Raw genomic sequence first — 14,474 nt, forward strand, 5'->3', positions numbered from 1 at the left:
AGACATATATGAAAGGATTTGCATTATGAAATAAACTTATATTGAAGGTAATAAACCCATTTTTACCTTATATATTATTGGCATATCCATAATAAATAGCCTATTCAAGGAATAATTCCACATCAATGAAAACAACTTTTCTCTATGCGAGGTCAACTGACAAAATTTAAACAGAGTTATGGTCTCACTCATACCAACTTTTATCTTTTATTAACCTTTCAGAAATGTTAATGCTAATGTAGTTATGGTAGTAATAGCATTTAGGATAACATAATATCGATTTTTTCTTAAAAATTCATTATCAGTTTTGTGGCAAATTGTTTAGAACAGTTTGGTCTTACTAACGATAATTATCTTGTCGTTTTGTTGTTTGTGATTGGCGATCAAACATAAATGTAATAAAACCATTTTTACCTTATGTATTGTTGGCATACCTTCATACAATAATAAATAGCTTATTGAAGGAATAATTCCACAGCAATGAAATCAACTTTTCTCTATGTGAGGCAAGCTGACGAAATGTAAACATTGAGGTATGGTTGCGCTCACAGCAACCTCTATCTTTCGGTAACCTTTGAGAAATTTTATTGGTAGTGCGATTACGGTAGTACAGTTGACCCTTGGTATTCAAGGGGGATGCATACCGCTACCCCCTGCAAATAGCTAAAATCTGCGAATACTGACACCCCTCTAAAATGCTTATACCTGAATATTTTAAGTTTCATCACAAAAAGTGCATTTAGTTACAAAAATTTTATGAAAATACAGTAATTTGTGAATATATTTTTATATGAAAAATACTGTGAATAGGCGAATTTTCCTCGAATAATTGTATATATATTCCACAGAAATCCATGAATGGGTGAAACCATGCATACGCTGGGGTCCACTGTAATATAATATTAATTTTTCATTAAAAATTCATTATCATTTTGGTGGTAAATAACTATTGAGAACAGTTTAGACGTACAGATGATAATTATGTATGATTATTGTACAGTATTGTATTGTTAGCTTTTTTTTTTGGATTGGTGATGAGACAAACAAAATGGTTTCCCTGTAGGCAATGTGTGAGAGAAAAACATGATTTAGAATCTTTATATCGTTTATTTTGAATTTCTAGGGATCCAGTGAGTAAAACAGCATTTGTAATAGTAACATTGTCTTTACATAACGAATATTTCATAAGATACCTGTTGTTGCAAAACCTAACCTATATACAAATGGTTTTGTAATTTTTCAGTACAGATATGAGGTAAATTCATGAAAATTTAACCATAATTTTTCACCTCATCTAATGTAAAGGTTGTCTTGTGCACAGAAATATACAGTAAGTTCTAATTTCGCACCAATGCTAAGGTTAGTGCGTGAGTAAATGTAAACAGCAGCAGCCACCACCCTTGGCTGTATTTTGTCCGTTAAATCCGATCTCCACTGGTTCCGGGTCTGTTAAAGTGAGGTTTTGCTGTAGTTAAGTCCCCATACTTATCACTTCCTCATTTTTTAAAGATTTTGAAAATACAATGTCAATTAAGAAAAGTTACTCAAAATGTATGTTCTTTAATCCCCTAGGGACAGGACATATCTTATAATGTTTAATAATTGCATATGAAAACTTTTGTTGCTTGTCATATGATATTCCTTTTTTTCCAACCATTCTTTGCAGCATGCCTTTGACCCCTAGCTGCAACCCCTTTAGTTCTTTTTGCTGTACCTCCTTTCATAGTCACTTCCATCTTATTCTCTACCCTCCTAACAATTGATTCATAATGCAACTGCAAGGATTTCCTCTTGTTGCACCTTTCAGACCTTTTAACTGTCAATTTCTGTTTCAGCTTAATGACCTCAGAGGTCCCTGTGCTTGACCTTTGGCCTAAATTCTATATTCAGTTCAAATCCACCATGATATTTGAACAAATTTTTCAGGAAAACATTCAGATCACTTGAATAGGCCATAAACGACTTTATGGCAATTTGTATGGCAACACTCGCACATCTCATAGGAGAATAGTCCCTTATGAGATTTCAAGGAGAAATCTCCCCGTCACGGTACATCTCACATATATTTGTCCATGAATATACTTGGTGATTTTTGCAGTTTTAGTTCTGTTATCCCCTCTACTTGGGACCGCCTAGGTGTGATGTGGGGCCTCTTAAACCCCTGGAATTTATTCCCAGGTTCAAGTCCTAGAGTCCTGTATATCATTACGTGTTAATGTTGGTTAATTTTGGTAGAATCTTCCTCTTTAGGTAAAATTCATTGGGCCTGATAAATATGGAAAGGTATCATAGCTAGGACTGGTATGGTATATGAAGCTAGTAGTTGGAACTTGATATTGTTTGAACCTGAGAGATGTCACAATGATAGCTCAAGAGTGGAACTATTATGCAGAGCTGGGCCATGGATTCCAGGGGTGGTCTGGTTGTGGGGGTAGGACTCACGGCATGCTGTCCGGTTTGCCCATGATATAATTATGGTGGGTATGATTACATTCTTGTAATACTTTGTCCCAACAAGCAGGTTTGGCTTATACTAGAGCCATTCTAATTGTGTTGTGCTATCCCCTCTGGGGTAGGGTAAAGGTTGGACATGTCTGTGTAATATCATGGAAAAAAATGGTGAACACACAACACACATTTGATGTGGTACTTGGAGTGCTGTAAATATTTTTTTTTGCAGTCTGGTTGTCTGAGAATGCACTCCACAACTGATGTATTGGTTCACATGGATTCTTCAATATGTGAAGCTTTTGCTAGCAAACAGCGTCACATCACATTTTTCTTGGATCTTGAGAAGTTATTTCAGGTTGAGGTTGGAGCAACAATGTCAGATGCATCCAACCAAGTGCCACAAGGAAGTATTCTAAGCATAACCGTGGTTGCCTTAACAATCAATGGGGTATCCAAAGTAATTCCCCCAGGTGTAACATATACCCATGTTAGTGATGACCTTTTTGATATATTTGTAGCAACAAAGATGGCAAGTTCTTCATTGGGGGGGGTGGGTAGAGCTCCTGGCTAGTGCCCGGTTGGCCCAGCATTCTACTCTCTGACCGGCCAAGGGAGAATTAGAGGAATTTATTTCTAGTGATAGAAATTCATTTCTCGTCAAAATGTGGTTCGGATTCCACTATAAGCTGTAGGTCCCTTTGCTAGGTAACCAATTGGTGCTTAGCCACGTAAAACAAATCTAATCCTTCGGGCCAGCCCTAGGAGAGCTATTAATCAGCTCAGAGGTCTGGTTAAACTAAGATATACTTAACCCTTAACGCCGAGCCTCTATTTACAAAAGTGTCTTCCGTATGCCTGTGGGGTTTAAGAGTTAGCGCCGAAGTGAAAGTTTTCTCTCTCTCTCTCTCTCTCTCTCTCTCTCTCTCTCTCTCTCTCTCTCTCTCTCTCTCTCTCTCTCTCTCTCAAAAATCACAGCACGCTTAGTTTTTAAGATTAAGAGTTCATTTTTGGCTCCTTTTTTTCTCATTGCCTGAAGTTTAGTATGCAACCATCAGAAATTAAAAAAAAATTATTATTATAAATATTGGAATATATGACCGCCAAAAAAAAAATTTCATATAATTGTATACAAATCGCACTGTGAGCCAAACGGTTAAAGCTGATGAGTTATTTAATTTTTTTTTCGTTGTATTGTACACTAAATTTTAATGATTTTGGTATATAACAAACTGTAAAATGATCAAAGCAACACACAGAAAACATTATCACAAAATGATGCATGAATTTGTAATGCGCAGACGTTTATTAAAAAAAAAAAAAGGTGTTTTTCAAAAATTCACCATAAATTGAAATGTTGTGCTAGAGACTTCTCGGTTGTTGCAAAATGAAGATAAATGATTGACTATTACTAGAATGTAAGAGTTTTAGCTTACAATTGCAATTTTCGACCATTTTGGTCGAGTCAAAGTTGACCGAAGGTTGAAATTTTGGCTTTTATCGTGATTTATATGAAAATATTTCAAAACTGATAAAAGCTACAACCATGAGTTATTTTTTGTTGCATTCTACATGAAATTGCACACCTTTTCATGTATGAAACCTTATGTAATGGCTAATAGAAAATGATGCAAAAATTACGACAAAGTGACTAAAGAATTTCTGAGATTTTCAGCAGAGTTAGTGCGTGCGGATGTAAGGAAAACGTTTTTTAAAAAAATTCACCATAAATCGAAATATTGTGCTAGAGACTTTCCGTTTGTTGCAAAATGAAGGTAAATGTTTGAATATCACTAGAATGGAAGATTTTTGCTTACCAAATTATATATATATATATATATATATATATATATATATATATATATATATATATATATATATATATATATTAATTCATACACATATAATTCATACATACACATATATATATATAATTCATACATACACACATATATATATTTTGTTTGGTATGAATACATAAATAAAAGGAATGCAGGTAAAAATTTTTTTTTTTTTTTTTTTTTTTTTTTTTTTTTTTGCATAAAACAAAATATACAAAACACCAATAAATACAGATACATAAAAACTTGTAATAAATATAAAATCAAATATAAAATCAATGGAGAATACTCACTCGTAATCCTGACTCTTCGTTCTATTCTTGTTTTCTCCATCCTGCACTGAAGAGTCATGCAGCATATTTTTCCTCTCGACATGACGAGGTACAGGTGGGTGAGGGAGACACGCCCCCTTACTGCAGATGGACCGCCCTTCAGCAGTCCGCTGCGCCCTCCAGTGTCCCTCGGGTAGGCACACTCCAGTATATGACCGCAGTGTGGTATTTGTGAGTCACACTCCCCGATCCTGCAAAGTGCTACCTTGCAGGTGCAACAGACGAACCGGGGTGTGTCTTTTTCTGCCATTCATATGGCACACCCGGCACCGTTTCTGCTTACGCCCTTCTAGGGGCTCCAGTGTGTGATCCCCTGCCTGCAGCCGACAGACAGGGTCCACTACCCGACGGGACATTGGAATGTCAGGGAGGGCGGCAGCAGGGGCGGCGTCGACAGGAGCAGGACGACCGAGGTTGGCCATCCTAGCAACATCTGCCCTATCCTCTCGGTGGAGATCTTGAGCTCGGGGCAGGGGGCCCGGTGTTGGAAGGCCACTCCTCAGGATTGAAGTTTATGAGGGCATTCCCAGCCACCTCGAGAAACTGGATGTGGGACAACCTCCCAGTGTCCGAATTGTACCTACAGTAGAGGATGTAGGCATTCTGGAGGGCCAACTGAAGGAGGTATTTGAGGAGCTTGTGTGTCCACCTCCTGGTTCTCCTGGTGAAGGAATAATACTGAACGAGTTGATCAAAGAGATCAACTCCTCCCATGTGCCCATTTTAGTGCCCGATGACATTAGACCATTGAACACATAACTCGGCCTTGCCGACATTTCTTCTTCCGCTGAATGACCTCTTCTTGGATGGGCTCATGACTGGTCGTAATCATGGGCACGAGCCGGACCCCTTTCCAACAGATGACAAAGACATCTCCCTTCCGCCGCCACTCTGTCTCTCCTCTTGCCAGATGTTGCAGGTGGCTAGCGAACCTCTGGAGGACATTCAGGGCCCCACGCACCAACCGAAGGGTACCACCGACGTGCACACCTGCTTCATACAGTTCCTGGGCCAGGGATACCGAGTTATAATAATATCCATAAACAGGTGGTATCCCTGGTTACGGAAACGATCCACAAGACCGAAGACAGTGTCGTGCAGCGTGGAGAAGACCCTGGAATACACAGAGAAGTCAACGACGTATCCAGTGTTGGATTCCGTAATAAAAAATAACTTCACACCATATTTCTTTGGGTTCTTGGGGTTGTACACTTTTATGCTTAGACATCCTTTGTATGGCATCATCCCCTCATCCAAAGAAAGGTTCTTGGAAGGAACCACGAGAAACTGGCACCATTCACGGATGTACTCCAACGCTGGGCGGACTAAGATGAGGCGATCTGGGTTATTCCGGGTTATGGCCTTTCGTTTGAAGGCGTTGACATACCTGTCCAACGCCAGGAAACTACCACGGGGCATAATGCTGTGCACATTGGGCGTACTTAAAAAAAAAAATTCCGCCTCCAATATTGCCTGACGTCGGCAGCAGACATCATTCCAAAAAAAATGTGGAGCCCCAAAAAATGCACCATGTCCGTGAGGTTGCAGCCCTGCCATCAATACGACAACGTCGTCTGCAGTTTCTCAGGGTAGTACCGAGCGTAATCTGCCGTCTCTCCAATGAGGTATTCCAGCAATTCCTGCCTAAGGAAGAGCTGAATGAACCCCAGTGCAGTGAGAGGCACAGGGACGGTCAGCCCAGGTACCGCCGTGAATAGGTGCTTGTTAGGTGGGGTAGGGTCTTCCAACCACCCCTCATCACTTTCGGACGAACGGCCTTCACCTAAGCTGCCGCGACGTTGCGACCTTCTACGGACACATGCACGGGCACGACTCCCTCATTTTCACCATCACTTTCTGTCTCGTCCCCACCAGCCACAATCGGTGCTGCCGCCTCCTCAGACTCTCCCTCACAAGCACTGAAACCACTGAACGTAAGTTCACTTTCAATCTCTGGCTCTTGTACGGACATTGGAGGATGTCCTCGTCACTAGATGAACAAGTGCCATCAAAATGAGGACTTTCCACCTGCTCTCGATCAAGCTCCAACAAGTATTCATCAATGTCCTTTTGTTGGAGGCCTCCCAAATGTTTACGAATGCCTCTCAGGACACCCCGACGTTTCCTAGGGGTCGTAAAAGGCACAGGGTACGGCCCTAGGGGCCCACGGTCACTTTTGGCCATGCGTACATTATGGCGTTGAAAAGATGGATCACCTTGGGTGCTTGGTCCCTCTCCAGCATCCAAGTCTAAAACGCGTCTCAGACGCTCACTACCGACAGGCAATAGGCTACGTGCCTTTCAGAGTCCTGACGACGTTGGGACATCTCTCCGTACATCCTATTGTGTCACAAACACGCTAACCCTTGCACAAGTTCGGCAAAACACGAATGCGCCAAGAAATCGCTCTCTGATGATGCGTCATTGATGCTTTGTAGTGCGAGAAGAAAGAAATTCACGCATGCGCAGCTGGGTCATGCTTGTAAACAAAACAACAGCGTGATCCGTGAACTCCCAGCATCCCTCAAGGTGCGTGATTAAAAATTTTTCACAAACAAGGCCCGAAAGTTTTTTCCGTGAATATTTAAAAAACTTATTGTAGTCGACATATTTTACGTCCACTCTGCACCCGGCAGATGACTTTTGTTGACGTAAAATACGTCCAGTCGGCGTTAAGGGTTAACTTAACAAAGATGGCAGTGGCTGAATGCCGCCTCCACCTGTGCATTGATGGTATAGTAAAGTGTGCTAAGGTAAACAGTTTTAGGTATATAGCTAGTAAAACAGTGACCATGCACTTTAGTTGTATAAGAGGATTCCATCCTGATCCAGGACTGTTCAAACATAGGCAGAGAATCCCATGTGTTGGTGAAGCAAGGTTTCTTGGGTTGATTTTTAACAGCAAGCTGGCATGGATTCCACATCTGAAGTACTATATCAAGACAAAATATTTGAAAGCAGTGAGTGTCCTGAAAGTTCTGTCCCACACTGTGGGATGTAGACCGAACTCAGATGCTGAAACTATTCAAAGCTTTAGTCTTAAAAATTAACATGTGGCATGAAGCGCACACCTCAGCAGAGCCTTGTAGCCTTAAAATGCTTAATTCAGTCCATCATGGAGGAGTAAGATTGTGCACAAGAGCATTTGAATAATCTGCCATTGAGAGCGTGCTTATAGATGCTGGTGAGATGCCTCGATCTACATTACCAATGTCTGCTGGTACTGATTTCAGAAGCTCCCTTAGTGCATAACCAGCATTTGTATTGGAAATGAAAGGCATTGGCAATTCTATGAACATCATCCCTAAGCAAACTAACCATATGCTTTTAGAGTAAAACTTACAACCTGTGAATTAACATCTCAAGGACAGGAATTTTACCAGCAAGGTATTCGGTTAGTCCTCCTGAGACATTCCAAAGGGAAAATTCTGTACATATTTTAGCCCTTTTGCTGCAGTGGATGCCAGTAGTTCAAGAGTATGTATTGTCTAGCTATGAAAGACGAAGAAGAATTCTGCATGTGTTCATCATTTTCACATTATGTAAAGATGGAATATGATTTATGACTATTTTTATTGATGGCGAGATGTTTTCTTTGCTGTATAAAACCAATATTTTATGTAGGATTAATGTAATTTTCCACTAGTTTTGTTACCAAAGGGAAGGTTTGTTTATCCTGTCGAACAAAGGCTATTGTAATTTTTTGATGAAATGCGAATTCAGTATTTTGATACAATGAAGATTTAATGTTACAATGCTGTATACATATTTGCTATACAATACAACAAGTACTTACTATTTAACATTGTTCTCAGCTAGGAGTTTCAATTACGAGAGCAATTGTATGTTTATGCACGTCAGCTGATCACTGCCCTTTTAATTTTTCCAAGCTTCCTCAAAAGAATTCTGTATGTTTTCATCGTGTTCATGTTATGTAATGATTTAATTAGTGATATATAACTATGCTTTATGATGGCAAGACGGTTTCTTTCCCATATAAAAACCAAATTTCTTGTAGGGTCAACATATTTCTTGACAATGTAGCTTTCTTGCCGAAGGGGAAGATTTTTTTTTACATTTGTTAGCTGTAGTAAAGTCTAGCCTATCTGCTGAACAGCAGGCTTTGTTTTTCGATGAAATGTGCCATAAAATTTTTATGTTTAAGCATTTATTATCACAGCACAGTCCAACCTCTAAAATCTGGGAACCTTGGGACCAACCCACTGCCAGACCACAGAAAATAGAATGCACTTAAAAATGAAGCCCCTATGTAAACATAATCTTGAAAGCTAATTCCACATGCAAATACCTTAGGTGCTGACTTAGCATATTACTTGACTGAGTTCTGACACCACTTTTTATCATTTTATTACTCGTACATTTTCACTTTCATTTTATAACTTCATACTATATAATATTCTTTAAAATAGTGTGCTCTATTTATCGTATTTAGCCTACATTCCTTCATTGGAAGGGTTGGTAGAGCTCTCGGCTAGCACGCTGTTGGCCCAGTGTTCAACTCTCCGACCGGCCAATGAAGAATTGGAGGAATCTATTTCTGGTGATAGAAATTCATTTCTTGTCATAAAGTGGTTTGGATTCCACAGTAAGCTGTAGGTCCCGTTGCTAAGTAACCAGTTGGTTCTCAACCACGTAAAATAAATCTAATCCTTCGGGCCAGCCCTAGGAGAGCTGTTAATCAGCTCAGTGGTTTGGTTAAACTAAGATATACTTAACTTTTACATTCCCGAGTGAGTCTAACCACGAGTCAACTACTAAACTTTTCTCAGAGTCTGCTGAGTATTATCGGTGACTTTCATCTAAATGTACTATTTTCATAATTATAGCTATAGTTTCTTCGTCACTTATTTTTGTTGTAGAGGGTAATGAAATAACAAAAAAAAATGAACTTCAGTGATCCCTCGGTGCGTTCACCATCAAAAAGTGAACAAAACCCACCATCTATTGAGGAAAATGAACACAACATTCTCTAACTAAAGGGGAAGGATAGAAACATTTTTACTAGCCCTTTGTTGGCCGAGTTGGTTGAGCTTCAGACCGTCATTCGATGGGCCGGAGTTCGATTCCCGCCGCCGGCTGATGAAGAGTTAGAGGAATTTATTTCTGGTGATAGAAATTCATTTCTCGCTATAATGTGGTTCGGATTCCACAATAAGCTGTAGGTCCCGTTGCTAAGTAACCAATTGGTTCTTAGCCACGTAAAAATAAGTCTAATCCTTCGGGCCAGCCCTAGGAGAGCTGTTGATCAGCTCAGTGGTCTGGTAAAACTAAGCTATACTTACTTTTAGCATAGATAAAGATTAATGCTTGTGCTTCTTACCTCTATCTTCATCTGATCTCTTGGGTGGCATATCAAATGGGTAAATATACAGCTATATAAAAGAATGAGGTCTTTCAAGCACTAAGAATAAGGATTTTGTGCATTGCCACATATCTCCTTGTTTTGCTTCGGTCTCTCAACAGCCCCTCAAGTTTTCATGAGAATATTCACCCTGGTTTAATTTTGGGCCCACTCCCAGGGGATTTGCCTTTTCAGATACCTTGACGACTGGGTTGTCTTGGCGGGGTCTCAGGAAAAAGTTAATCAAAGACAGGGACAGTCTTATTCAGTTTTGTTGCAACCTGGGCATCGTGGTCATTTTGCAGAAGTCGCATCTCGTCCCCAGTCAGAAGATTCTTCACCGGGGCATGGTCATAGACACAGTCTCATCGAGGGTTTTCTGTCAGCGCCGGGAATGGAAAAGTTCAAGACTATAGCTCTGTCCTCCCTCTCGGAGCAGTCTCAGCCACCTCGTAAGTGACAAGTGATGCTGTCTGTTAACCTCCCTTGAGAAGTTGGTCCCTCACATTCATCTACATCTTCAGTCTCAGCATTGGAAGCTGAAAGAATTTTGGTTCCCTGCAAGGGATCCTCATTTTCTAGTTCCGCTGTCGCAGGAAGTAAGATATGACACGTCTTGGTGGTTGGACAACAGGATCTTGGCTATACAGGTTCCTCTTCATTGCCCCCCCTCCAGAGATCCTCCTGTTTTCAGATGCCTCCTGCACATTTGGAAGGTCTTGGAACATTCGGAGTGTGGACTCCACAAGGGAGGCAGCTTCACATCAATGTTCTGGAGCTCAAGGCTGCCTTACTAGCTCTTCAGCAGTGTCGGGAGAGGGTGATGGGCCACTCCGTGGTGCTTGTCAGACAACAACACGGTGGTGGCCTATGTAAACAAGGAAGGGGGGGGCGGCCTGGTGTCACACCAACTACACTCCCTGACGTGCTCCTTCATCAATTGGCGATAGATTATTCAGTGGATCTGCCAGTTATACCCCGGGCAGGAGGAACATAGTGGTGGACAATCTGACTTGGGAGTCAGGTCATAGGGACAGACTTGTCTTAGCACCAGGACATTGCAAATAGGCTCTTTCATCTGTGAGGAAGACCCTCAATAGACCTGTTGGCAGCAGTGTTTTAACAGAAAACTAGAGGTCATCTGTTTTGTGGTTCCAGATCCATTTGCAGTGGCATGCCCTGCAACACCCCTGGGACAATCTGGAGGTCTATGCCTTCCCTCCATTTTGCCTAATCCATCAAGTTCTGAACAGGGTAATGACCTCTCAGAACTTCAGAATGACCCAAGTTGCTCCCATGTGGCCACACGGAATGGTTCCCCGATCTCTTAACCCAGCTGTCAGAAGCTCCGAGAGAGATTCCTCCGTGGCACAACCATCTGTGTTAACCCCACTTCCAGAGATTCCACCACTCAGTAGAGCCCTATCTCCTTATGGCTAGAGACTATCCAGTATCACCTCTGAGCGAGAGGCTTTTCTCGCAGAGCAACATCGGAGATGTGTGGCTATCTCAGAAGATCTTCATCCGTTTACCAAGGCAAGTGGGCCTTTTAATCTGGTTGGTGTCGGCAACGGGGTTTCTCTCCAATCAGAGCCTCTGTTCAGCAAGTAGCAGATTTCCTCATTTTTCTCCGCAGAGAGAAACTACTTTCCATGTCTTCCATCGAGGTCTACAGAGCTACCTTGAGTGCAGTTTTACAATTGAAGGATGCCGATCTTTCCTTTTGTGAGATCTCAATGCTTCTCAAGAGCTTTGAGCAGTCTTGTCCTACAAAAGAGCTTAGACCACCTAGTTGGGACCTGTCTTTGGTACTGGGCAGCCTAATCCGCGAACCTTTTAAGCCTCTTGTGTCATTTCAGATAGGAACCTGACTCTCAAGATGGTTTTCCTGCTGGCCCTGGCCTCCTCGAAGTGAGTTGGTGAACTCCATGGCTTATCCTATAATGTCAAGCATACGAGGGGTTAGACGTCTGTAGCTTTCAAATTTGCACCGGGATTTGTGGCTAAGACCCAAAAACCCCTCTTGTCATGATGACAGATTTGATTCCTTCTCAATTCCGTCTCTTAATGACTTTGTTGAAAACAGTACAGATGAATTGCTCCTATGCCCTGTCAGAGTACACTGCTTCCTGAAAAAGGATCGCCATCTCTGACCGGGGTGCCAAAGACTTTTCCTTAGCACTGGCCGGAACAAGAAAGAAGTGTCCAAGATTACAATCTTTTGGCTGCATGAGACTATCAGACAAGCCTATGGTTCGACTTCATGTGCCAATCCTAACACAGTGCAGGCAAGAGCGCATTATGTTACGGGGGCTAGGCCCTTCTTAGGCTTTTAAAAAGAACTGTCTGTTCAAGGGATTTGGAAGGCTGGCACGTGGCTTCGTCAGACCACCTTCACCTCATTCTATCTGTGGGACGTTGCCCTGGTCCTTGGACACTTTTCCTTAGGTTCGGTTGTTGCCCCTAGGGGACAGTTTGTATCTTAACTAAGATGATGGTATGAAAATGAGAGTGAATAGGATGGCTGGTCTCGGTTTCTTTCCTGCTTTACCCCATGGGTGAAGAAATAATTCCATCATGTGCTGGATTGGGTCTGATACAGGTGAGACTGCAGCCTTTTTGTCAAGTTTTGTTTATTCCTGCACAAATAAGTTTTGCAAAAGCAAATCCCTCCTCTCTAGCAAGGGGAGAGAGGATTGATAGCAAACTATTGGTGGCCATGAAAGTTTGTTCTCTACAGACATAGTTCTTTAACTTCCTCCTGCATTGTCTCATCACATTGTACGGATTGCCAGGGTCTGACTGATAAATAATCACTTATTTATTATGTCAGAGGCTTTGATTCTCTTCCATAGGCTTTTATAAGACAGGAAGAGTTACCAGGTGTGCTGAACCTCCAGTTGGTTCCAGACTTTCTTTCCTCCCTCCAAAATTGAGTCTATCCATAAGTTTAGACCTGGGTTCCGCATATGAACAAATGACAAATTTATTGATCAATTTATATTTTTCATAGCTAACAAACGTGCGGTCTCAACTTATATGGCCCACCTCTAGCAACCCCTCAATCAAGTTTCCTGGAAACTGAGGCATCATTTCTTTCGATACAGGCACTAAGGAACTTAACGGTTGCCACCTAAGCCTATCGGTCTACCTCGTTGCCACCAATTCCTTGTTTGTTATTTTTACCGGTTTCCATCTGGCGTTAGAAGAATTATCCGTAAGTTGAGACTGCAGGTTTGTTAGCTATGAAAAATACAAATTAATAAATTTGTTATATCAAAAACATATTTGACTTTACACTTTTTCATTACAATTATTTTCATAAAAATAAGAAATATGGCATAATTTTTGATGTCAGGAAGTTGTAAACAATATGTGGTACCACCCTCATGGCCGCTCAAACGAAGTAATGGCAGCTGATTCAAAATCGAGCTGAACCACGGGAGTTCCCAGACCACAAGATGCCAGTTGTAAGAGTTACAATTGTATATATATGTTTGATATATAAAGCAACAATTATTTTCTATTTAGCGTTACTTTCAGCAAGGGAGTTTCAGTTACAGAGAACAAGTGTTTGTTTACGCTTGTCAGCTGATCACTGGCCTGTTAACTTTATCTTTCAAGCCCTATGGATTCAAGACTAAATGAGAAGCATTTTCCATCACAATATGTGGACAAAAATCACAAGCCTCAATATGTGGTGTGTTCCATTCTGCCAAACATTGTCAAAAAAAGGCAAAGGAAGATGTAATAGGATGCAAACCACATATTGTGAATAATTTTTGCTGAAGCCACTTTTGTGTATCATTATTTGTTTCGAGGTATACCACACCCATAAGGTATACAAGAAGCATTGTCAGAGTGAAATATGAGTACAGTACTGTATAAGTATTAATGATGAACAACAATTCCTGGTGTAGGAAGAAGTGTGAGATTATCATCTGTTGCATCCATTTTTACAGCAGAACTGCATGCAGTTTTCAAGGCCTTAAAAGAAATTTTAACTGAATGGAAACAGATTTGCTATATATTGTGACTCAAGAAGTGTTCAATCTGTAGAATCTTGTAACTCATCACACTTGTGATTTTAGAGATATTGGAATTGCTGTTGCTGGTGAAAAGAAGAGGTAAAGTAAATTTTTGCTGGGGTGTCTTCCTAATTTGGGTTTTTGGGAACTAGCAAGCTGATCTAGTTGCTAAGTCAGCAGTACCTCTTCGGAACCCATGAGATGCATGCTACCATGATTGTATATCCTCTTGTCGGTCAGAAAATTAAAAACCTTTCGTAGTCCTGTTGAGAAAATATTGCAACAAATAAAAAAAATGTGCAGTATTACGTCATCAGGATCTCCTTGGTCATATCTCTCTGTGCCAAGAAGACAAGAAATGATGTGCAGGCTAAAGAGTGGACTTGAAAAACTCACTCACGAGTTCTTGATGTCGGGGGAAAATCCTCCATTCCAGTCTTGGTAGTCTTAAGACATAGGGTCC

General features: G+C 41.0%; 1 protein-coding gene across 1 annotated transcript in view; it reads left to right on the top strand.

The window, feature by feature from the left end:
- LOC136844153 (uro-adherence factor A-like) overlaps positions 1-14,474 on the top strand; it is a 137,946-nt gene that overhangs the window by 46,048 nt on the left and 77,424 nt on the right. The window lies entirely within an intron of this gene.

This window comes from Macrobrachium rosenbergii, chromosome 12, assembly GCF_040412425.1.
Source record: "Macrobrachium rosenbergii isolate ZJJX-2024 chromosome 12, ASM4041242v1, whole genome shotgun sequence".
NCBI lineage: Eukaryota > Metazoa > Arthropoda > Malacostraca > Decapoda > Palaemonidae > Macrobrachium > Macrobrachium rosenbergii.